The sequence below is a fragment of the Lactuca serriola genome, chromosome 4 (genome assembly GCF_051521515.1).
Source record: "Lactuca serriola cultivar US96UC23 chromosome 4, Lser_US96UC23_V15, whole genome shotgun sequence".
Classification (NCBI taxonomy): Eukaryota; Viridiplantae; Streptophyta; class Magnoliopsida; order Asterales; family Asteraceae; genus Lactuca; species Lactuca serriola.
Window position 1 is genome coordinate 94,450,869 of NC_136411.1, and position 27,948 is coordinate 94,478,816.

Here is a 27,948-nt window from a genome sequence, read left to right on the forward strand (position 1 = left end):
TCATATTAATAAGCACTCATGAACGTTGTAGCAAACTTTTGCTATGTGTAGTGCACTTTAGAAAACCTACAAACCAATTCATGACAATCTTCTTTCATACCTACTCCCAAAGTATGAGCGACTGTGGAACGTTCGAATAATCTTATTATTCAGGAAGTCAAAACATGCAAAGTGAAACACAAGAATAATCGAATCCAATATGTCCCCAAACTTTTGAGTATAAATAAAACTCCTTTTATTTAGTCACCATATTGACTACACATTATTCATTGTATAATGTTTCGGATAATCAACTTATTATTAGAATTATAACAACAGTTTTCCCATGCTCCAGGCATGCACACTATGTTTACCTATCGTCTGTACTTTGTGAAATAGATCAATTGATTACATTTCCAATGATACTCATTTCACAACTCCTAATCCTTATTGTTAGTGTAAGAACACAAAATTCTCGTCACTATTAGAATATGTTAGATTATAACATTTTATGCAGCGATCCTTTTGTAATCTTATTGTACAAAAGTTACCAAGACTTTGCCAATGAAATTACAAAGTTCTCTGTTGGCGATTGTTACAAGACAATTCCATAGATGTGAAGTCTTAGATTCAAACTACATTCCTTTGAACATCCTTCTTGCATAAAAGTTTCTAATCTAGACATAGATTCTCGATATCTAACTCCCAATATGGAAACATTTCCATTTTTGCCATATGACAACTCATTGTGATTAGAGTCTAAGTTATTCATAATAATGTCGATAAGGTCCATTCATTACTATACTTCCAACTGCTCACAAGTGACCAATCCTTAGCGAACCTTAGATTGTCGTTGACAGTTGTTTAATTATTTTAGTCAATCCGTTTCTAGTCCCCTTTTCATTCTTAATGCCCTAGGAATTTGGAAAATTTTAGAATGGTCGAATATTACAGCAAATGCAATCGATCCTATACCCGAAGCGTATGGGACACGATTCATTATCAAAACGTGATACTTTACCAGTTTCTTGCTATAATATTGCCATATATAGAATCCTTTTGAGTTGAATCTTTTCAATATAACATCTATATATGTCCTTTGACTATGTTTGATTAAAATTTCTCGATCCAAGCATTTAGATTTTGAAACGAAGTATAATATTCTCTCCCTTAATTATAGCAAAACAACTTTTCAACCCCTGCAACTTTGCAAAGTGAAACTTTTGTAATATTGCTAACTTGCAACACTTAAAATAATAATAATCGTGCTCCCACTAACATGGTAGTTATCTCCATACCAACATAACATTTATGCTCCCACTAGCTTTGACACGTATTTAGAAAACATTTGGATTTTTAGAAATCAATACTTATTGACTTCCAAAGTTCATATTTCTAATATGATATGCTTCGATAAGCCTTTATCTAAGCTTCTCAACCTCACACACCTTTCTTTAGAAAGCTTATATGTGTGTCTAAACAATTTCAACACTTGTAGCAATAAGTATTAAATGTTTAAACTAATTGCCAAATCTCACAATTCGAACTATGAAGAGGGATGCCATAATCATAATTGAATTTTGAGAATGCAATTTACACAACAACTAACTCCTTAAAATCTTCCTAGTGAAAGTGTTTCCTCACAATCATTTTCTCGAAGGAGAGAAACCTTAGGACACTTAGATTTATGGTGTATGTGCTCTTATCCATGTGAATTTTTCATAACCATAATCATAAGACAATGTTTGTGTCAAAACCAAACTCTTATGGACATAACTTGTTCATTCTTAATTTCTTGCCATTAAGGGTCCCACCATTGCTTCGAAGTGATTTAGCAGCTCACCTATACTAGTCAACGTACTTTCATTAAACAAGGTGCTTGCCCTTATGCAGTCAATTGAGAACTCGTAGAACTCATATGCATAAGTAATTTTACTGGAATGGAATAGATATAAAAGTTTGTCAACATGATAGGTTACAAACCTCAAGTCGTGCCCTAGTGTCTAATAATAGGTTTACTCTTGATTAGTTCTTGAACCTTTTCATGATCATTTAAACTCCCACTGACCTTTTGACATATAAGATTTTCTTGTCAAGAAACATTTCATGACAAACAAATATTCAAGAGTTAGTGTAGATTCTTATCAAGACAAACTACTACACACAATTGGTCTTAGTTGGTCTTTGTCTTATCAAGACATCACAACTTACCAATTACAAACGTGTAAGTGTAAGAAAAACAATACTATGCTTCACATTTGATGAGTGTATTAAAACTTCTTAAGATGTGTCACTCAAGTCACAATCTTGGAGTATGACTCTAAGACTTGATTTTGGAACGAAGTATAATTCACCTTTTGATTTAACCAGTTCAACAATTTCCGATTCCTCTTCTTAGCCATACTAGTGCACTAAGGTTTACCTAGTGGATCAATTGTAATATGGTTTCATAATCAATAAGACGATCATAAAACATGATACAAAAGTACTCTCCCATCTTTTCAGATTGGAGAAACTTTTATCTTTCTGCCTAATTGATTCTTCTTATTCGTTATGCTATTATTGAAACTTTTCAATAATTCAGAATTATACTTAATCTTGTAAGCATAACCATATTTACTAGACTTTTAGTAAATCATGACAAATAGTCTTATTGTTATTTGTGGTGGACTCAACCAGTGCACAAAATTGTGTTCTAGTCCTTTAGTCCTTCACTTGACTCACATACTTGTGTGATCAAGGAATTAGTCTTAATTTCTCAAGTACCAAGATTTCCATACATCACATGATTCAAATCATGTGATTCCAAGCTTCTGTCCAATTGAATCTTAGGCGATGGGAATCTTTCCTTACTTAGAAAAATTATGACATTATCATAAATAACATAACTAAGAATCACGTCCACTTAATATTGCTTACAATAGAAACATACAAGCATCAAATTTCATAACATTGCAAGGATATACAAATAAGACAAAACTCAAAATTTATTTTATTTATAAAAGGTGCAGAAAAACTTGTCCTTACAATGCAAATTCAAATGAAACTGTGCTATTTCATATTCCTAAACAATCTATCATAACTTAAAAAGTAGCAGCTCAAAAAAATCTAATCATCGAATCATGCGATCGAAATCCATTTCTTCGCGATCAGACTCAGCTTACTTCTTCCTTTAAGCTTCCTTTCTTTTTCTTAGATCCTACAACAAAATGCAATCTTATCACATCATGTATTAAGTATTTAAAATAGAAAACTTAATAGAGTTAGATAGTGCCTTTTACCTGAAGCAGAGTCATACATCTTGACTCTCCCGTCTCTTAGATCTCTCAGGTAGTCAGGGCAGCTTCGTAACCAATGCCCCCTATTTTGGTAGTAGAAACATATGTATTCTTCTGGAATGGTACAAGGAACTATCTCAGACTCAGCCTTTCTCTTGCGTAGAGAAAACTTTACTTGACTTCCAATGTTGCCATTTCCCACAGAAGGATGGGATATTGATTTACTAGACAAATTTGCTCGACCAGTGCGCCAAATCATTTGTGATTTAGCAACAATAAGCAAATAAGTCAAAGAAATGAGGGTCACGTCGTGTTCCATCATATAGTACTCTCTAACGAACTTACGATATGAATCAGGAAGTGAGTGAAGAACCAAGTCAACACCCAACTTTTCTGAGACATCGACGCCCAATAGGGCTTGAGTGACCTTGAACTTTTCAAGTCTTCGAACACGTGGGTCAGGGATAATTATTGGAGTCAGTGGAGGAAGTGAAGAGTGATTTCCGTTTCCACAATCCAATCGTGGAACATCATCTTCATGTGGAAAACATTTTCCAACGAATTTAGGAAGACCATATTTGTCAGACTTTGACATCAACAAAACAAGAGAAATTCAAGTTAGTTGATTGGAATCCTTGATACAACACCCAAATGAAATATGAAGATTAGAACCCAACACAATATTCTACAATTTGGAAGAGGGATGCCGTAATCCAAATTGCAGAATATATGAAGGTAGGTAAATGACGATTTACCAATTTCCACCATGAAAAATGAAAATTAAAAATTAAGTTTTAAATGAATCGAAACTCGTAGATCTTTTGGGATTCATTGAACTTTTCAATGGCATGTTTAAATCTCAATGTTCCCTTCGTTTGTGACTGGGATGCCGAGGATCACAAACAAGTTATGGATAACCATGAAAATATAGATGGTGCTCCTAATGTTATAGTCACCTAATCGATGTGCCGGTTAACCACACACGCTCCACTAACGTCTTAGCAAGGGTACAGAGTGTAATTTCATGGAATAGCACCAACTCCACATTTTTCCTAAAGTAACTAAGATTTGGGAATTTATAAAAGTGGTTAGTTACTTTGTACTTCATTATACATATAATGGAAGGTTGCGTCCTATCCTACCCGTTCGTCTAACGACCCTCCACTAGTCAAGAGTGTGGTGGGTAAGAATGGATACTCAATGACGATTATTTTGCAGGCCGATTCCTTAAACACCCCTTATAGAACAACTTCGTGAATGAGGCCTACTAACGGTAAGACTGACCTTTACTTATACATATATAATATTAGACTTTTAATTTTATATATACTATAAGGGTGTATTTTACACTTTTAAAATACTAGGTGGTCTAATTTAATAAATTATACTTTTAATTTAATTAAATATAAATCATATCATTATGGATTTATTAACTCTCTTTTAATTATACATTTAATTAACTTAATAAAACCATAAGAGTGTAATTTGAACTTTTCAAGAAAACTAGGGTTTTAGAATTTAATATTTCAAAATTAAACTTTTAATCAAAAATTTAAATTCCAAAACTTGATCACAAGTTTTTGAAACTTTTCAAAATTATCTAGATCAATTTACAAATAATTCAATTAATCAAACAGTTTGGTGATTATCTAAATATGAACTAATTCAATTTCTTGCAATATAATCCATCAAATAATTCAAATAAATCAAGTTTATCACATAAGGCAATGATTATCTAATAAATTTCACAATTATCTACTATTTTGGTAAGGATAATCACATTATACCAATAAAAATTAGATTTTATCTATAAAAAACGTTTTTGGTAATTATCCCAAGCCAAAATAGCTCAAAATCCCGAAAAATCTAGCATCTGGCCCTCCGTCACGCCAACATTGGACTCGTCGAGTTGCCAGTGAACTCGGTGAGTTCAACTATGGACTCAACGAGTCCAGGCGAACTCGACGAGTTCAACTATGGACTCGCTGAGTCTAGGCTCCAGATCAAAGATTTTTCAATTTCCGGCTTTGAATAATCATTTAAAGCATCAAATACATCAAAATAACAGCCTAGGCTTTGATATCACTGATGGGTTTTGAGTACTACAACAATCTTATGGTGTACATGCAAACCCTAAAGCTTTAGATCTAGTTTGTCTAATGAACATGCAATACTCATCCAAATCTCATAAACCCTAGATCTCTCATACAATAATCGAATTAACATATGAATTAGGATTTAGATCTTACCTTTATTGTTATGTTGCAATAACAATCACAAATCTCCTTGATCCTGACTCTTGAAAGCTTAGTTCCTCAAATGTTGCACCTTTAATGGAGGCACAAACACCATGAGCAACAAGATGACCTAGGAGAAGGAGGAGGAGCACCAAAAACGTCCAAGAACCCTTAGGATTACTTCACCATGTTTTTGGGGCCTTAGGGTTTCCTTATATAGGTAGGCTATTAGGGTTTTTAACCAGGAAACCCTAATTTGACTGCTTAGGCCCTAAGCAGCCCATGAACTCCCTCCTTAGAAACCTTGGAAAAATTCTTATGGGTTTCCCCATATATTTTGTCCAATCCAACTTCTCTGGAGTCCATTAGCCCATTTATGCAACTATCTTATAATTACACAATCAGTCCCCTTTATTTAATTAATCTCTTTTAGCCACAAAATTAATTCTTACTAATTATTGACTAATATTAATTAAACTATATGATTTCTCTTTTAATATATTATACATATAATATATTAATAAATAATAATTAATCGTCTTTCTCCTTAGTCCATCCTATCAGTTGCTATGGTGAAGATAACACAAAAGGACCATGCTCACAATCTGGTCAAGTACATACCAAAATACTTACGGGTTTAGACACGTAATCCAACAATAATAACAGTTAAAAATGACTTTTTGACAAAAGATTACTTAGAATAAAAAATCTTAACGAAAGTATAGCATATGTCACAAGGATTTCGTGCATATAAAGAACACTGAAATCGCACCTATAACGAAGAAGTTATGAATCGTTGAAATTTTACAATTAAACCGGCAGTACACCACGTAACGTAAAAAGTGAATTTTTGTTAAACTACTTTTTAGCCTTAGAGATCTAAACAAAAGTCATAATATATATTAAACGAAGAGCGTGAATCTAGAGAGCGTCCAAATCTGACTTCGTATTAGGAAGTTATGATTTTACTAAGATTTTGTGTAGAAGTGCACAACCCGAAAATCGAATTTTATATCGATCGATTTTTAGCCGACACAATCTAAATAAGGATCGAAGATCTTGTTAATAGGATCTAAACGACATAAAGATAGATAAAAACGGACGTCGGGTGACAAACTTATGAATTTTTAACGGACTTTAACTGTCTAAGCCTAGAAAATTTTATCTTCAAAAATAAAATTCAAAATTAGCCGACGGAGTCTTAACAAAAGTTGTAGATCACGTCGCTACCTACACGTGGGTATAAAGGACATCACAAATAGAGCTCGAATGTGAAAGTTATGATTAATAGAAGATAATTAAATTTTGGGTTTAACCTCAGAGTGCCACATGGAAGCATCTCAGCCCTATCTTTCCCCTAACGTCTTCGCACACGATGCTGACACTAAGCAGGGTTATGCCCAGTGTAACAAGCAGTACGCCCTGAATACTGAGTATGCCCAACGTACCTGTTTATTATGCCCCATGTACTCATGATTTCCAGTAAATAAATAGAGGCGCAAATGACATCATTTCTCACACCAATCTTATTGCGCTCTCTTTCAAACACCCCCATAGCCCCTTTCGTTTCGCTAGCAATTCCTATGTGCTAAAGGCAAGTCCCAAAGCTCCATAAGGTTTTGACAAGAAGTGAATTCGGCTAAAAATTTCTGCCCATATAGAGCCAGGTTCCTCGCAAAACTCCCTTGTAAATGAGTTATCCTTACCCTACTTTAAGTATAACTTAGGAACCTATAAACAATATTTATCAGTGATTCAAATTTGTTATACTGATTGATCTGTTTATGGCAGAGGTGTCTAGAATGGTCACATTGGCTTGGTTTTTGGATTTTATAAAAGCTATATGTCGAAATGGTACTGCCTCCCAACTGTCGTGCCTAGCTGATCCTTACTTGATTGGTTATGAAAGTAGACCTTGAGTTAATGATAAATCTAGACTACTAATTAGTGACAATAAATATTAGACTAAAATCTAGTGATAATAATACTAGGTTTCGTCGAAGGAAAAGAAAATTGTTAGAAGCGAAGCGATGCCTGAATTTCGAGTCATCACTTTAACAAGTGAGTGCATAGTTATTTTCATTTTACACAGATATGAAGTATTTAATAATAATACATGCTATATGTTCTTATTATCTGTGTTCCTGATATCTATGATATATGAACGATTTATACATGTTCTATTTGATTTAAACTATATATGTATTTTTATACCTATAAATATATTGTGTAATGATGGGTAGATGAAGATGATATGGATGATGAGAGATGAATGATGATATAAATGTTGAGAGCTGAAAGATGATGAGATGATTTGAATTTAATGCTGATTCAGCCATCTAGTTTAGGGTCTTGGACCCTATTTTAGCCCCCATTTGAGTGGTTTTCGAGCTTTTGGTGGTATTTCATGCTTTTTGGTGTTTACAAAAGAAGAAGGAACTTCTTGGAGAAGTGTAGGATCGCTTGAAGCTTTTGGATCCAATCTTATTGCATCTTGATCTACCTTTTGGAGGTATAAAGTTTCTATCTTAATGACTCCTGGTTTTAGATCTTGTTTAAGGAGTAATTTGGCTTTACTTTGGCTCTTAGAGTCATCCTTGTGAGTATGAGCTACTCCAAGATCTTAGAATGTTGGATCTTGGCCTTTGTGAGCCCCCTTGTTCGTAAAAATGTCATCTTTATGAAGTATTTTGACCCATGCATGTATTATGAACTTTGTTAAGTTCTTTCTGAGCTCTTGAGTCCCCATAAGCCATGCAAGAGTGTAAATTTGTCAAATTTACGTGATAAGTGGCCTTATGGAATCAGATCTTAGAGTTTAACATGATATCTTAATCGATTAAGTGCTTATTGGAGTGAAAAGTTGGCCTGAGGTGTATGTTGGGCGTACATAAGTGTACACTCTGCGTAATGTTGATTTGTGCATTATGGACTTGTACTACGTGCTTTGAGGGTGAGAACGTGAGGCGTACCATTCTGGTACGCGGGGTATACTCCCCTATATATCTTTTTGGGCTCTTTGAGGTTTGGGCCTTGTTGGGCCATTGGACTTCTGATTTAGAGCCAAGGTTTGGTGGACCGAGGTGAGTTTTTCTCACCATCAATGGGTCGAAGCCACCAATGCTGTCCCATTTCTTGTTATGTGGATTGTTTGTTGCCTTTGAGATAATTTTATAAAAGACCATGGGGGTAGCCCATGCACTTGTGTGTAAGACCATGATTTGGCCCTCGGCATCACAAGCGAAGACGATGGTTGTATCCCATGGCACTCATATGTAAGACCGAGATTTGGTCCTCGACATTGCGAGAAAATAACATAGGGGTAGCCCATGGCACTTGTATATTATGGCATTTGGTATTTTGGGGAACTCACTAAGCTTTGTGCTTATGATTTTATGGTTATCTTTTCAAGTACTTCCAGTTTGATAGGGAAGAGCTCGGCTTGATCGCAGCGCATCCACCCGTGTTTCCTCATTATGATGATTTTGGGATCATACTCTAATAAATGTTTTCTTATAAAGTACTTTTGAATATTTAGTAAAAGGATATTTAATGTTGAATTAAATATAATTAATGTTTTGGTTGAATTAAAAATGAAATTTTTAATTCATAATTTTGGGACGTAACAATCTGGTATCAGAGCCTTGGTTTGAGGGACTCGGGCACACTCTCAGTTGCGAATGAACTCAAACTGAGGAATTGGTAATTTTTCTTAAAAAGAAAACAAGTTTCTAAAAAGATTTATAAAAGTGAAGAAATTTCTAAAATAATTTTTGTAAAGAAAAAGTGGGTGTGATGCATGCAATAGGCCAAGCACAAGTAACTGATTCCTAAGATACCCATACATGTTTGGCCTGATATGTGATGCCTTGTAGCCTAGGAAGCATTGGATGCTATGCTAGAATGGGAATATATATTGTTATTAGTAATTGCTAAGTGTATGCTTTAAAAATTGTATACGATTAGGATCATATAGCTCTAGAATGATTGATTTGGCCTTATTTCCTATTCCTTGTTTGGTTGTGGTCCTAGGGTAGAGTCTTTTATTCGACAGTCTATTTGATCCTATATTGTTTATAGTTTGCATGCATAAGGCAACCGATAGCGATAGTGGAAGTTCCTAGCATGAGTTGTAGTATGTGAGTTTGAATGTTCTTTGGTGATTTTATGGATTGGAGTTCAACTACAAGAATGTTTCTTGCTTTGTGCTTTATGGAACTCTTAAGTGTTGTGAGTTAGCTATTAAGTGAATATGTTAAGTCAGATGTGACAAATGTTGAAGAATCTCAGAGTGATGGATTTGACCTTGTTACTCAACTCCCGTTTGAGTCTAAACGTCGTAGGGATGATAATTTTACTTGAAGGATTATCTAAGCTTTGTTGCATGTGATTGTACTCATTAGGTAGTTAACTGACGTTATGGGGAGTTGTTTAGAAGCTGATGGTAGGTTGAGGTTGGAAACCTACGAAAGCCTTGGATGTGCTTCAATCACTACAAGAAAAACGCGAGTTTGCTACGGAAGGAATCCGTTGCAAAAAGCTGAAATTTTGTTGCAAAAGATGAATAGCGAAGGAATTTGCAAAAAACTATTTTCGTCCCTAAAAACGCCGTAGTGAGGGGTTTGCAACGGAAACGGTAATTTCGTCGCAATTGTGACAACGGAATAAAATCCGTGGTAGATGGTATTCCGTCGTGTATTCCATAGTAGGTTTCCATCACAAATTCTGTGGTAGTTCTTCCGTCACAAATTCCGTTGTAGTTAATCCCTAGCTAAATCCGTGGTGATGAATCCCTAGCTAAATCCGTGGTGATGAATCCCAAGATAAATCCATGGTGATGAATCCCTAGCTAAATCTGTTGTGATGAATCCCTAGCTAAATGCATTGTGATGAATCCCTAGCAAAATCCGTAGTGATAAATTTCTAACTAAACCCGTTGTAATGAATCCCTAACAAAATCCATGGTTTATATTCCATAGCAGATTCGATAGAAAATAACATCGAAATATTTTCGTTGCAAAGCTGGATAGCTACGAATGGATAATTAATTTACAAATTAAATCCTAATTATGTTGTAATAATATATATAAACAAAAATAAAAAAAATCAAATAACATTTATATCATAAAATAAAACAATAAATATGTATTACATGTAAAATGAAAAGTGGTTAATCTAAAATTAACACTTTGCGATAAACAAATCAACACTTTATTATCTACTATTTTTGCAGTTCTTTACAAGCCTTAACAATTTTCCTTGCCAATTGTAGTTGTCATTCAAACTGCTTCCGTTTTGTGTTGTGTTGTTGATCTTTGGCTTTCATTATTTCCATTAGTTCTTCTTTTTCCTCTTTTTGTTTACTTGGAAACTCTCTCAATTCTTCTAATTCATAATTTTTTTCAGAAATATAACATAGTTCGATTGTATCGTTAATCATCGAAATCACCTTTACAAATGAGCCAAATACAAATAAAATACAATTAGCATGTAGCAGGAATGCAAACGGAATCAAACTAATAGCAACCACCTAAAAATCAATTGACACTTCTAAATTTAGCAGCAACCAAACCTACTCCATGTTGGGGACATATAGCAAAACGACATTAACTTTTGGGGCTTCACCAAAAAAGCATCAAAGCAATAAAGCAATTACCTGCATAGAATAACAAACAAATTTAATATACGATCCAATCAAAACCCACAAATTTTGATGAAACCACCTGAGCAAAAAAATATCTAAACATCTCCAATGAAACCAATTTAGAATGATATACGTACATGCAAATATACAATACCATTGACCCTTTCAATGGTATTGTAAATTGTTGACTCCACCAACATTTGAAACTAAAAAAAGCAGCAAGCACCTGCAGTAAGAAAAAGAAATATATAAACTCCATAATTATCTCATTAACATTCATGTCTAAAGAAAGTAAATAACTGAATCATTCCATCACTCCCTTTCTCTACACACACTAACACAAGCATGACATGAAAGATGTAATACTTTAATACAGATAAATCATAACAATATTAATACAGATAAATCATAGCAATACTAATAAAGATGTCATGGCCATTGTACCCTCGCTTAGGCATTTAAACAAACAGGTTGTATGCATATCAATGTTCCACAAGATACATATGAAAGTAGCACCTTCAATGAACCCGTGTAATTAGATGTATTCCAATCGAGCAATAGAAACATAAGTACATGAAAAATGCAAAATAGGGCAGCAAAAAAATACAACCTGTAAAACAGCATGTAAAACATATGAAAGCGAATTTCAATAGAGAAAACAAATCAATTGAGCAAAAAAAAACACAAAGTAGAAGTAATACTTGCAAGAAATTTGATATGAACATGTGCTAACTGATCTAGCAACCCAAAAAAAGTGAACTCTGACCACTACTTCTCAATCGATTTGGATGTTGTTGTTAGTATTGGGAAGTCGCTTTCTTCATCTTGTAACTGTCTGTCTACAAATTTTGCAGCAGAAATCCTGTTGCGTTTCATAATGTGTGGTGCAATGAATTTAGTTGGCTTCACACCGGATGCTACTTTTGCTTTTGAGGTCGACATATTTCTGACACAAATAATAAAAATAAATTATATATGAAGGCATTACTTTGCATGAAAACTATTGAATACAATCAAAACCAATTTACATGAAGATGATCAGAGAACAACAAACGATCGATCATCATGACAACACTAAATTAAATAAATATAAATTTTATATGAGTGACAACCTATATCTTCAAAGTCAGTGCACAAACATATAACGAACAAAAAATTCGATCAATAAGCCGCCGGAGATGATGATTACAGAAAATGTAAACGTTATTTCTATTCGGTAAACTTAATTACCCTAATATGCAGCATAAACGTGTGTAGGTTGGAGGGAAACGAATTGTGAAATACTTTGAACCTCCGCTAATAAATAATTTGAATTGTGCTAATTATCGCTAAATATTTAGTAATTCAAATTTATTGAAAGTAGTTACAAATTGATAGATACGGTATATACATATAAATAACGTCAAGAAAGAACATAGAGTAACGATGTGTAAATAGCATAATTTGAACTTAAAATAATATACGAGGACTAAGCATTAATAAACTATATATCTTTTTGCTTTTCTGTTTAAACCGAAATTTATATACAAAAGACGTACGGGTCATGTTAATATATATGATAGTGGCTTATCGTGTCCATGGATGACATATGGGCCATTGGTCGACATGGTAGTGGCTTATTGTGTCCATGGATGACGTATGGTTGATTGGTCCACATGGTAATGGCTTATGGTGTCCATGGTTGACATATGGATGACATATGGGCCATTGGTCAACATGGTAGTGGCTTATGGTGTCCATGGATGACATATGGGCCGTTGGTCCACATGGTATTGGCTTATGGTGTGCATGGATGAAATATGGGTCATTGGTCCACATGGTAGTGGCTTATGGTGTCCATGGATGACATATGGTTGATTGGTCCACATGGTAATGGTTTTTTGTGTCCATGTTTGGCATATGCGCCATTAGTCCACATGGTAATGGCTTATGGTGTCTATGGATGACATATGGGCGATTGGTCAACATGGTAGTGGCTTATGGTGTCCATGGATGACATATGGGCCATCGGTCCACATGGTAGTGGCTTATGGTATCTGTGGATGACATATGGGCCATTGGTCCACTTAGTAGTGGCTTATGGTGTCTATGGATGACATATCGCTGATTGGTCCACATGGTAATGTCTTATGGTGTCCATGGTTGACATATGGGTCATTGGTCAACATGGTAGTGGCTTACGATGTCCATGGATGACATACGGGCCATTGGTCCACATGGTAGTGGCTTATGGTGTGCATGGATGACATATGGGCCATTAGTCGACATGGTAGTGGCTTATGGTGTCCATGGATGACATATGGTTGATTGGTCCACATGGTAATGGCTTATGGTGTCTATGACAGACATATGGGCCATTGGTCCACATAGTAATGGCTTATGGTGTCCGTGGTTGACATATGGATTACATATGGGCCATTGGTCAACATGGTAGTCACTAATGGTGTCCATGGATGACATATGGGTCATTAGTCAACATGGTAGTGGCTTATGGTGTCCATGGATGACATATGGTCCATTGGTCTACATGTTAATGGTTTATGATGTCTATGTATGACATATGGTTGATTGGTCCACATGGTAATGGCTCATGGTGTCAATGGTTGACATACGGATGACATATGGGCCATTGGTCAACATGGTAGTGGCTTATGGTGTCCATGGATGACATATGGGCCCTTGGTCAACATGGTAGTGGCTTATGGTATCCATGGATGACATATGGGCCATTGGTCCACATGGTAAAGGCTTATGGTGTCCATGGATGACATATGGTTGATTGGTCGACGTGGTAATGGCTTATGGTTTCCATGATTGACATATGGAGGAAATATGGGCCATTGGTCAACATGGTAGTGGCTTATGGTGTCCATGGATGACATATGGGCCATTGGTCAACATGGTAATGGCTTATGGTATCCATGGATGACATATGGTCCATTGGTCCACATGGTAATGGCTTATGTTAACCATGGATGACATATGGTTGATTGGTCCACATGGTAATGGCTTATGGTGTCCATGGTTGACATATGGGCCATTGGTCAACATGGTAGTGGGTTATGGTGTCCATTCAATTAGAAGAAACTGAAGTTAATTTAGTTTAGCTAGCAAACGCATCTTGCTTTCCACCCGAAGTCGGAGGTTCGAATCCTACTTTTGTCATTAATTTTATTTAAATTTGTCTCTATAACTTTAATTAATAATTTTATTTAACTTCATCTTTTTAAATTTAAACTGTTAATTTATTTACAAGAATGCCCGTATGTATTTACAAAAATCCCCTAACCATTTACGTAGTAATATTTGTTACTTAAATGGCAATTATGTCAATTCACAGTCTACATATTTAGGCGCCATAATTTGTAGTCAGAGTCATGTCGTCAATTCAGTTTATCGGTGATTGATCATCTACATTACATCCCCAACAGTCAAAATTCCAGCACGTTGATCAATAAACCCTAAACTCATTGTAGTTATCTAATTTGAATACATTCAACACAGTTCAACATAATGTCAAAGAGTTGTTCATCAGAAAGAATGCAAACAAGACAACAAGGAACAAGAATTAATGCATTGCCATCGCACTTGATTGAAAAAATAGTAACTACGGTTGGAGGAAATTCACAATCGATGCTTTTAAGTGCCAGTTAGTGTGAGTATGAAGTGTATTACTTATATTATACTTATATACATATTTAATTTAGTGGTTAATAGATTAACTTTGTTGATTTGTGAGAATTATAGTTGCAAACTATTTATGGATTTTGTAACATCAGACGCAATATATAAAATCATAGACACAAATCGACTAAGGTTTCGTTCCTTAAGTATTCGACAGTATGAAGTCATAAGCAGATGCAGAATGTTGAACAACCCACACATACTCTTGAACGGTGGAATGGTAATCTTTTTTTAACTAATCGGGTTAATGTGAATTCAATTAGTTTTCAATATTTGTATTTTTAAAACGGTATGATTACTTATTTGTATGTCAGGAGAAGTATTTTACGTTAGGGGAAGAAATAGCACGGAAACAGATGCTTCAAAATGCATCCGATTAGGGGCAGTTGGATGCGATGTTCGTCTTGGGAATGATGTTGATGGTCGAAGGCATTGAAAGGAAGCAAAAAGCTCTGATCATGTTAAATAATGACTACATTAATAGTAGAAGGGGTTGGAATCTAAGGCATACGTGTAACAAGGTTGAAAACCACTTGGCAAGGTGGTCAAAGCAGATAAAATTCCATGGCTTACATAGAAGTTGTGCAAAGCATCCTTCTATGAGCAGTTATGGAATAGGTTTTATGAATCAATACAGTTGGTTGTCGAATTGTGAAATTTTTTTGTGGGATGCATGTTTTGTAAAGTTTGCTAGGATGTTTGACATTAGTTTTGAGTAATTGTATATATGATAGTTGTTTGATTCACACAATTAATGATGCATATTGTATGTGTATTTTGGTGTTACTTTTGATATGTATGTTATTTTTGTCTTTTCCATTTTACTAACCAAAAGTTCATTGTGACCAATTTGGTTAGATTTCAAGGGCACTTTGGTCTATTTGCAATTTATAAAGTGAAGGCAGCATTTTTGTTATGGTATTAAAAAAATTTGTTTAATCATGTCGTTATTAAGAAAAATGCTATATATATAGAATTTATATTTTAAGTAGATCTATATTTTTATATTTATTATTAATGTTATTTAAATTTATAATTAATCATATACTACATGATTTTTAACCTATAATTGAATAATATGACCTAGTATCCATCCAACACATTGAAATCAAGTGTTGCCGAAGGTTCCCTAATCGATACACACTCTGTTTGAATATGTGTTCTGCAAAAGTCGATCTCAATTAAAGCGTTCTTCTAATATTCTTAGCGATTATCCAATTACAAAAGTTGTTCAACGGTTCAAATTAGAAAACTTTGAAGATTTTTTCATCATTCGGTCATTTGCTTTGTGAAACAACTCGCTATCGAGGTACCTTTGTGATGTTTGTATGGTAAGTATATATTTAATTAAAATGTTATATATGAATTCAAATCAACATTAATGAACATACAATTAATATTCTGTTACTTACATTTATACTTTACAGATTTAAGACAATGAACAATCCGAGTAGAAAGTGGATGTATGAAAGAAAAGATAGTAGTAGTTGTATATCACATGTTTTCGTACAAGGAATCAAAAAATTTATAGATTTTGCTACCAGTCAATATAGGTTCATGGACAAAAATAAAATCAAGTACCCATGAATAAAATGTCGTAACATACCATATACAGAAGTTCATACTATTAAGACTCATTTGTACAAGTTTGGCTTTGTTGAGGAATATTGGTGTTGGGATAAACATGGGGAAAAATCAATTGATGATGACAATACATTTTTAGGGGTGGATGATTCAAACACAAATTTTAGTGAAGGTGTATGTTCTTATAGAGATATGGTCATAGATGCAATGTCTCCTGATTTAAATAATAGTGATCCTGAAGAGGAGCCAAATGCACTAGATAAAAAAATTCTTTGATATGCTAGATGCAGCCGATAAAGAATTGTGGCCTGGATGTAAAAAAGTGACACAACTATTTGCTGTAGCTAGACTATTTAATATAAAATTAGAGTATCACATACCTGAGCAAAGTTATGATACTATTTGCCAGTTGATAAATGATATGTTACTGGAGGAGAATAATATGGTAGGTAGTTTATACGAGAGCAAAAAGTTAATACAAGCACTAGGTTTGCCTGTAGAGATGATTGACTGATGTAGATCAGGTTGTATGATATATTGGAGGCAAGACAAAGATCTTTATCGGTGCAAATTCTGCAATGCAAATAGGTACAAACGGTCAAAAAATTTGGCCAGATGTTCTCGTGTATTCTTCAAGAAAATGCATTACTTTCCTTTGACTCTAAGGTTGAAGAGACTGTATGCTTCACTACCCACAACCGTTTTCATGCGATGGCACTCTGAGAATCATGGTCATGATTCTTGAGTAATGTGTCATCCATCCGATTCAGAAGCTTGGAAGCACTTTGAAAAAAGTCATCCTTCATTTGCAGCAGAAGTACGTAATGTAAGATTAGGCCTAAGTACAGATGGGTTTGCACCACATGGAGCATTTGGAAAACAATATTCATCTTGGCCAATTATTATAACACCTTATAATTGAACACCTTATGTGTGTATGAAAGAGCCTTACATGTTTTTGACCGCACTTGTGCCAGGACCGTCAAACCCTAAGCATAAAATAGATGTGTTTTTGCAACCAGTTGTTGCAGAGTTGGAGCAATTATGGGAAGAAGGCGTAGTAACATATCATATATCTTTAAAACAAGATTCCCATCTAAGAGCAGCTTTGATGTGGACAATAAGCGAGTTTGCAGCATATGCAATGTTGTCTAGATGGTCTACAGCAGGTAAGCTAGCATGTCCACATTGTAGGAAACATACACAAGCAATTAGACTAGAGAATGATAATAAGATGTCATGGTTTGACTGCCATAGAAGATTTCTACAGGTAAATCACCCATATAGAAAGGATAGAAATAAGTTCAGGAAGAATCGTCAAGTGATAGAAGGTCCTCCTCCAATTAAGAATGGTGAACAAACTTTCAGGGAGATTGAACAATTAGGTTTGGTAAAAGTGACTGAAGTAAATGCTGATGATGTAAACAAAAGATGTGGCGATCATGGTTGGAAAAAGAAAAGCATATTTTGGGATTTACAATATTGGAAAACAAACCTCATTAGACATAGTTTTGATGTTATGCATATTGTTAAAAATGTATTTGAAAACTTTTTTTTACACTGTAATGGATGTCAAGGGGAAGACGAAGGACAATGTAGCAGCTAGAAAAGATCAGAAGATATATTGTAGGAAGAGAAAAGGAGTCGAAGATAATGAAAGAGCATACTACACTCTGGACAAGAATAAAAAGAAAGCCATATGCCAACAGGTGATTAAATTGCATTTCCCCAATGGTTATGTTTCTAATTTGGGGAGGTGTGCTGATTTAACTGGGTGTAGACTATTCGGAATGAAAAGCCACGATTGTCATGTTTTTATGCAAAGGTTGATGCCAATTGCATCTCGTAAGATGTTGCCACCACAAGTGTGGGAAGCATTAACAGAGTTGAGTATTTTCTTCAAAACATTAACAACAACATCAATCACAACAAAAGACATAGAAAGGATTGAAACCGAGATCTTAATAATATTATTTAAATTAGAGACCATCTTTGTCCCTAGTATTTTTAACTCCATGGAACATTTACCAGTACATTTTGTTGGATTAATGTCTAAGTCCATAACTATAATTGGTAAGACTTGACCCGACCCGGCATGGTCCATTTGGGTTGCATGGCATCATGCACTTGGATAGACTAAAGTGAGAGAAATAAGACACTTATGGTTATTAATATATTATAAGTTCTAGTATATTAATAATAAGAATAATAAGATTATTTAATTAGTATTGATCAAGAATTAATCTAGGATTAATTAAGTGATCAAAAGAAGACTAATTAAATATATGGGTTAATTGTGCAAATCATCCATACTTATATAGTGGGCTAATGCTCCATGGATTATCTAGTTGGGCTAAAACCCATATGATGGTCCATGGTGTTTTGTACCCATAGATCATGGAAATGAAAGGCCATGTCAATTAGGGTTTACATGGTGTAACCCTAACTATATATGCATCTTATTCTTGACCAAAATTGGCACTAGTGTGTAGAAGGGCTAGCCGATTTTCATGAAGTGTAGAATTCTCTCAAGTTATTCCAAGTGTATTTGGTGTTGTGTGAACCATTTGAGGTGTCACACTTGAGGCACTTGGCACTCAAGCTTCATGAAGACATTCTACATCAAAGAGGTATGTATTCTATCTTGTTATATTCATTATTTTTATGCTAGATTAGGATAATACCTTGGATGTTCATAACTACATGTATAATAGAGAAAACATAGATCCAAGGTATTTAGGGTTGCATGTACAATTAGGAGTGTTAGAATGCTCAAAACCCAACAGTGGTATCAGAGCCTAGGCTTGTTTTCAATTATACTTGATGCAAATTGCTGAAAAATTCTGAAAAACTCGATTTTCTGGCTTTCTGGGCACTGGACTCGCCGAGTCCACTGATGAACTCGCCGAGTCCATGAGTAAAATCATCATTCTCGTCGAGTAGGTTCATGCACTCGACGAGTAGGAGCCCCAGACAGCATATATTCGAGTTTTTTGGCTGGAATTGGACTAGGAACATTACCCTAAGATGTTTTTGGACTTATAAACTTGTTTTTGATGTGGTAATGCTCATGCTAATCCAATTTCAAAGATAATTGTCAATAGATTCATGTTTTGAATTAGTTTAGTGATTAGACTAATTACATGAAAAAGTTTGATTTGAATTATCTTGTTCTTATGAGTTTCTTAGATTAATAGAAAGTTATGTGAAATTATTGTTTTCCATCCAAATTAATCTAAGAGTTGATTTTAAAATGTGTTTTTGTAACTTGTCCTCAAGTTATATGAAAAGTCACATTTAAGTTTCATAAAACTCATAAAAGTTGGCAGTGGTTACAAAAGATGAAGAGTCTTGTCCTTAAGTTATGGAGGTTCAAGAGTCACTTCATTAAATAAGAAAAAAGTGTAACCTTAATTAATTCGATAAGTTATAAAATAAAGATAAGTTAATTCTTTTATTAGTTTAAATTCTTCCATAACTTGTCCTCAAGTTATGGAACTTGAAGAGTTTTTGGATTAAAACTACTTTAAACACATAAGTTATGGAATTAATTAGTTTTGAATAGTTTCAAAACTTGCCCTCAAGTTTTGGAATTTGTAAAGTTTTCTCTTATGAATACTTTAATTCCAAGTTAGCCCTTAGAATTTTAAAAGTTAAAATTCAACCCTTATACTTTATAATATTATAAGTTAATAATATTTATATATATATATATATATGTATAAGAGTAAAGTCAGTCTTACCGTTAGTAGGCCTCATTCACGAAGCCGGTCTATAAGGGGGGTATAAGGTTACTGCCTATAAAATGATAGTTTAATGGGTGTCCACTCTCACCCACCGCTTCCTTGACCGGTGGAGGGTCGTTAGCCGAACGGGTATGACAAGGACTAGAATTCCCCCTTCATTAAAAGTATTAATGATAAATACTAAGTAACTAAACACTTAGAAATACCCAATCTTAGTTACTTAGGAAAATGTGAATAAGGTGCTAATCGATGAAATTACACTTTGCACTTTGTTTAAGTCGGTTAGTGGAGCGTGTGTGGTTAACCGGCACACTAACTCGTATTTAACAAGGTAGGCAAAGGGTAACTTAATGTTTATCATAGTATCGATGGACCGTGTGTGGTTAACCAGCACATCGATTGAGGGGTAAACACTTAAGGGTACCAAGTAATTTGCATGGTTACTTCACACCTTGTTTTGTGATCCTCGGCATCCCAGTCACAAAACCTGAAGGGCACACTCGAGATTGAAACATGCCATTGAACAGTTCAATGAATCTCAAAGATCTAGGAGTTTCAAATCCAATTAAAACCTAATAATACATTTCGTTTATCTTGGTGGAAATTGGTGAATCTTCATTCACCTACCTTCAAATATTTTATAGCTTGGACTACGATATACCTCTTCCAAGTTATAAAAGTATTATGTTGGGTCCTAGCCTTAATATTTCATATTGGGTGTTATATTAAGGACTTTAGATCAACTATCTTGAATATCTCCCAAAAAATGTCTAGTTTAGACATTTCTGATCTTCCCAAATCTCTTGAAACAAGCTTTCCTAAATGAAGATGATGTCCCATGGAAATCATACTTCTTTCACCTCCTCCAATTATTCTCCCTGACCCACAAGTTCAAGGTCACTCAAGCCCTATTGGCAAGGCAAGGTCTAGGTGTGATCACATCTTGGAGATGTAGTCACATATTGACAAACCGAGAGAGTTGGGTGTCAAAGTCTTGAGAAAGTTGGTGGCTCATTCACCTTCTAAGTTACATATTGAGTTCTTTTGGGATTCCTATGAAATAGACTATGACAAGACCCTTAATGATCTTATCTATTTGCTAAGATCAACTTCCTAAAACTTTATGGACATTGACAATGATGACATTGGATATCCAGTAAGGCACCCTCTTCCCAATGGAAAGGGATCGGCCATAGTCAATTCAGTTGACCAAATGGTAAAGAGAAATGCTAAGTCTGTGATAGTCCCGTGTACCATTAACAAAGGGTCCATATGTTTATATTGCCAAAGGAAGGGGCATTAGTTGCGAACCTGCCAAATTTACCTAAGGATGTTAAAGTCAATAAGTTTGACTCTACTTTAGGTAAACTCCACTATGTAACTCTGCTAAGTTTCTATTATGAGATTCTTGATACATGATGCGACTGGGTCACATGGTGATGTTTTAAGAAGCAAAGAAAAGTGAAGAAACTTAAAGAAAGAATATGCTGAATCTGATCGCGTAGATGGATTTCTATCGCATAGTTTGAAGATTGGATTCTTGAGCTACTTCTTAGGAGTTATTATATATTGCTTAGGAATAGATAACAACAAAGTTTTCATGCTCTTTTGCATCGTAAGGATATTTTTTCCGCAAAGTTTTAAAATAAAAGGAAAAATGATGATTTTATTTATTTTAAAAATATCCTTACAATGGCATTTGAGGAAAAAATTGTTGCTTTTATGATTCCATTAATAGCAAGAGTGGAAATATTAAATTGATTCTTTGATTTGTGGTAATGTCTAAATTTACCAAATAAGGAAAGATTCTCATCACCCAAGTTTCAATTGGACCGGAACTTGGAATCATGCAACTTGTATAGCATGATGAATGACAACTTTCAAGTATTGGAAAAATTAAGACTAATTACTTGTTCACATGGATGTGTGAGTCAAGTAAAGGACTGAGGGATCGAGTACACATTCTTGTGCACTGATTAAGTCCATCACAAAAGATCGATAAGACTATTCGTCATGATTTACTTAAGTTCAGTAAATATGGTTACAAGTTTAAGTATAATTCTGAAACGTTGGAAAATTTTCAATGTAAGGCAGAACGAATAAGAAGAATCAACTTAGGCAGAAGGATAAAAGTTTCTCAAATCTAAAAAATGGGAGAGTACTTTAGTATCAGTTTTGTGACCATCTTAATGATTAAGAAACCATAGCATAATTAGTTCTCTAAGGAAATCTTAGTGCATTCTTATGACTAAGAAGAGGAACTTGAATTGCTGAAATGGTTAAATCAAGAAGATGAGTCATACTTCATTCCAATACAAGTCTTAGAGTCATACTCCAAGATTGTAACTTGAGTGACATGTCTTAAAGAAGGTTTAAAAACACTTGTCAAATGTAAGAGTAAAAGTTTCTACTCTTGTACATTTGAAATTGGTAAGTTGTGATGTTTTGGATAAAACAAAGACCAACTAAGGCCAATTGCGTGAAGTGTTTGTCTTGATTAGAATCCAGACTATCTGTTGGATGTTTGAAAAGGGAGTCTTATAGGTCAAGAGGACAATGGGAGTCTTAAAAGTCTTGAAAGCCTCAAGAACTAATCAAGAATAAAACATGAAGTTCTTCACTAGCACACGACTTGAGGTTTATAACCTATCGTGTTGACATATTCTGTGCCCATTCCAATTAAAGTTGGCTTTACATATGAGTTCTTAGAGTTCTCAATTTGTTGCACAACAACTTGGAAGCAATGGCAGGCCCTTGAGCTGCCAGGTGGCAAGAAATTAAGATTGAATTCAGTTCATATGAGTTTGGATTTGTCATTATCCTTGTCTTGTGACTATGGTTTTGACAATTCACATGGATAAGAACACATACACCAGTAAATCTAAGTGTCATAAGGTTTCTCTTCGATTCATGAAAATGATGGTGATGAAACACTTTCACTAAGTAGATTTTAGCTAGATAGCAATTGTGATATTTGCATTCTCAAAGTCGTTAGTGGAGCGTGTGTGGTTTACCGGCACACTAACTTGGACTTGTGAGAAGTGGCAAAAAGGTCTAACCATTATGATTACGGAATCCCTCTTCATAATTGTTTAGACACACAAGTGTGCTATCTAAGGGAAGGTGTATGATTTTGATAAATTTTTATCAAAACAATCTAGTATCAGAAATCTGAACTTTGGTAAGAAAGTCAGCTGATTTCTGAATACATGTCAAAGCTAGTGGGACCATAAGTGTTATGCTAATAATCATCATGTTAGTGGGAGCATAATAATTATGATAAGTATTGCAAGTTAGCAATGTTAATTATAGAAAACAAAAGGTTTCAATTGGGAAAAAGTTGTTTTGTTATAATTAAGGGAGAGGAAATTATACTTCATCTCAAATCTAAAAGCTTAGCTTGAGGTTTTAATCATATTTAGTCAAGGATACATATATGAATTTCATGTTGGAATGGCTCAACATAAGGAAATTCTGTATATGGGTCCATTATAGGCGTTCTAAAATTTGATTATGATTACGACATCCCTTTTCATAATCTGAATTATGAGAACTTGGCAAATAGAAATGGAAATATTATAGCAAAAGACTGGTTTAGTCTTTATGTGAGACATCATGAATCGTGTCCCATATACTTCAGATCTAGGATCGATTACATGTGCTATATATTCATCCTTTCTAAAATTTTCCAAATGCCTGGGGCATTAAGGAGGGAAAAGGTCTAGAATTGGATATGACTAAAAGGATTAAACAATTGTCGAGGACAATCTAAGGTTTACCAAAGATTGGTTGCTTAAGGACAGTTGGAAGTATAATGATAGTTCTGGAAGGACCATATTGACATAATCTGTAAGGAGGCAACTCTTGTTCAAAAGTAATAGTCAAAATGGAATCTGGAAATGTTTCAAAGTTAGAAATTTCAATCTGTGAAAGATTAGGAAACTTAATGCAAGAAGGACGTTTCCAAGGAGCTGATCTCCTTTGGAATACTTTGTAATGTTTGTTGTCAAGTCCTTGCGACTTTGTGCATAATCATTACAAGAAGATCAATGCATATAAGTTTAGAATCTAACAGATTTCGGTAAATGGCATGAATTTGGAATTCTTGCATTTGCAGTAAGGATTTGGGACTGTGAAAAGAGGATCATTGGAGATATGTTCAATTGATATAATTCACAAAGTAAAGATCATAGACAAACATAGTATGCATACTTGGTGTATGGCATCACTAGTGTTTAGAAAACATAGTGTACATGCTTGGAGCATGGGACAACTATTGTTTTAAATTCAAGAATAAAGTTGATAGTTGAAACAGTATACAATGAATAATATGTAACCATATGGTGATAAATAAAAGGTGTTTTATTTATATTCATAAGTTTTGAGACCATATTGGATTCAATTATTCTTGTGTTTTATTTTGCATGTTTTGACTTCCCGAATAAACTAGGTTATTCTTCCGGAATGACTAAGTTATTCAAACCATCCACAGTCGGTCATATGTTGGAAGTAGATATGAATTAAGACTGTCATGGGTTGGCTTGTAGAGGTCTAAGGTGTTGGACAAAGGGCTACAACACTCATGAGTGCTCATAAGTTCTGAGTATTTGATTCAACCTGCGCTTATTGGAATCACTTCATGGATTTTATCACGAGTGATTATGAGATGATAATATCTTATATTCTTCAAACCTAGAGATATGAGTTGTTACTATGAGTTGATAGTACATTGATTGCACGAAAACACATTGGTAACTCGATGTTATAAAATGTGCCTTTGTGTATGATTCAACAAGTAGTAGAACAAGCCATATGAGTTGAAGTTTATCCATTCCTTTTACCTTTGGGATAAAAGCGATATCTGTGGGTCCCTCGATGATTTGATGATGACAAATGGAAGTGCTCGACCGGGCGAGGACTGATTTGATTTGTTCAATTAGTCAGTCGTCATAAATCGGAAATCGGGAAACAACAAATGGACAAAGATAATGATTATAATCCATGTATCAGTCCATATGATATCTAGAATGGAGGAATATATGATCCCTTATCTAATGGACAAGTAATTGACAAAGGTTAGAGTTCATCGGCAAGGTCAGAGTTCGACAGAAGCTTTTAAGAGCTACGATTGCCAGTCGGTTCTTGAAGTCATACTTGCAATAATAGTTTTAGACTTATCCAAGTAGGAGACTGTTGGATTAATGTCTAAGTCCATAACTATAATTGGTAAGACTTGACCCGACCCGACATGGTCCATTTGGGTTGCATGGCATCATGCACTTGGATAGACTAAAGTGAGAGAAATAAGACACTTATGGTTATTAATATATTATAAGTTCTAGTATATTAATAATAAGAATAATAAGATTATTTAATTAGTATTGATCAATAATTAATCTAGGATTAATTAAGTGATCAAAAGAAGACTAATTAAATATATGGGTTGATTGTGCAAATCATTCATACTTATATAGTGGGCTAATGCTCCATGGATTATCTAGTTGGGCTAAAACCCATATGATGCTCCATGGATGCTCCATGGTGTTTTGTACCCATAGATCATGGAAATGAAAGGCCATGTCAATTACGGTTTACATGGTGTAACCCTAACTATATATGCATCTTATTCTTGACCAAAATTGGCACTAGTGTGTGTAATAGAAGGGCTATCTGATTTTCATGAAGTGTAGAATTCTCTCAAGTTATTCCAAGTGTATTTGGTGTTGTGTGAACCATTTGAGGTGTCACACTTGAGGCACTTGGCACTCAAGCTTCATGAAGACATTCTACATCAAAGAGGTATGTATTCTATCTTGTTATATTCATTATTTTTATGCTAGATTAGGATAATCCCTTGGATGTTCATAACTGCATGTATAATAGAGAAAACATAGATCCAAGGTATTTAGGGTTGCATGTACACTTAGGAGTGTTAGAAGGCTCAAAACCCAACACATTTGCCATACGAAGCGAAGATAGCCGGTCCTGTCCAATATCAGTGGATGTTCCTATTTTTGTAAGCTAATTTAAACAATCTTCACTATAGGATATAAATCAGTTGAAAAAATATGTGAAAAATAAAGCACGAGTGGAAGGGTTCGTTGTTAACGCGTACTTGCTACGTGAAGCATCAATATTTTTCTCTCATTATTTCGAGACTGGTGTCTCCACACGTAATAGAAAGTTGCCTCGAAATGATGATGGAGGAGAAGATGAGCAAGCGGATGCTAACAATAACATGTTAGATATAGTTTCATATCCTGGGTGTCATTATGGAAGATTCACGAATAGAATGATGTCTGATGAGGAAGTGCATGCTGCCCAAACATACATACTCCTTAACGAAGATAAGATCAAGCATTACATCATGTTCGTACGAAACATATGCATCACTTTTAATTATAATAATCATTTGTTGCGTAATTGCTATGATCGAATAACATTTACATGCAAGGTTTTGTTTATTACATTCATAGTTACTTTAAAATGTTATTGAAATGGTGATACAAAATATTTGAAGAACATTTGAATGAACTTATAGGGGATATGGATGAACAAGTCCTTGCAACTGAAGTTGAGAAGAATTTTGCATTATGGTTTCAAAACTATATGGGTGTTATTTTTGTAATTTTTAAAATTTATTATTCTTTGTTATGGTTATAATTAACTCTAATTAAGTGTTTTACCATTATTCATATAGGCACGTAAGATCCCGATAAACAACAAGTCTATATCTGACCTATCCAAAATGTCATTCCAAAAAGTGAAATTATATAGTGTATACTTTGTCAATGGTTACAAGTTTCACAAAAAAGCTCATAGTCTGAACAAATCAACAACCAATAGCGGATTGTGTTCTAGTATCCAAGGAGGTGATTATTATGGTAAGGTAGAGGAAATTTTAGAAGTCGAGTACCCTGGTTACCCAATTAAAACCACGGTTTTATTTAAATGTCATTGGTACAATCCAACACCTAACATAGGAGTTAAGGTTCACAAACAATATAAATTTATCAAGATAAACGTCAAAAGAAAATACAAGAAGTTCGAGCCATTTGTTTTAGCCATGCAAGCCACTCAAGTGTGTTACATTCCTTACCTAAGTTTGAAAACAAACAACTCGGACTGGTGGGCTGTATTTAAAGTTAAACCTCATGGTTGGACCGATGAAAATCACCCTCAGAAAGACGTTGATTTCCAATAAGATGAAGTTGAATCAAATGAAATCATTATACCAAGTCTAGCCGATATAGACAATCATGATGATAATCACGAAATGTCAAGCAACGGTTCAGATAATGAAAATAATATTGATGAAGAAGGTGAACTTCATGAGGACGGAAATCATGGTATTCCTGATAGTGAGGGTAGTTATGAGTATAGTACGTCGAGCAATGAAGAAGACGAGGATGAATAAGAAGAGGTGGAAGAAGATAATGACTAGATGTTTTGTGTTTAATGTTTTTTGTGATGAAGGTAATTTGTAATTTGGTTTAATATGAATACATAAATGTAAACTAGGAAGAAAGCCCAGGCTTCTCCCCAAGATGTTTTTTTGTGTTTACATCATTCTGTTAAAAGGCCATTTTAGTCATTTTTGCTTTCTATGTTGTTTGAGTAGGATGAAGTATTTTTAAAACCCATGTTATTTTTGTGATGAAGTATACTTAATGTAGTTAAAAATTAGTTTGTAATGAATTCGTTATTAAGGAAAATAATCTACATAGATTATATACTTTAACATGCCCGGTTAATTAAATTAAAAATCACATTGTAATGAATTCGTTGTTAATTAT

At 34.4% G+C, this 27,948-nt stretch overlaps 1 pseudogene; it reads left to right on the forward strand.

Annotated features, from left to right (window-relative positions):
- The first annotated feature begins 17,154 nt into the window (after nucleotides 1-17,154).
- LOC145098623 (uncharacterized) lies at nucleotides 17,155-27,356 on the forward strand (annotated as a pseudogene).
- The last annotated feature ends 592 nt before the right edge of the window (nucleotides 27,357-27,948 follow it).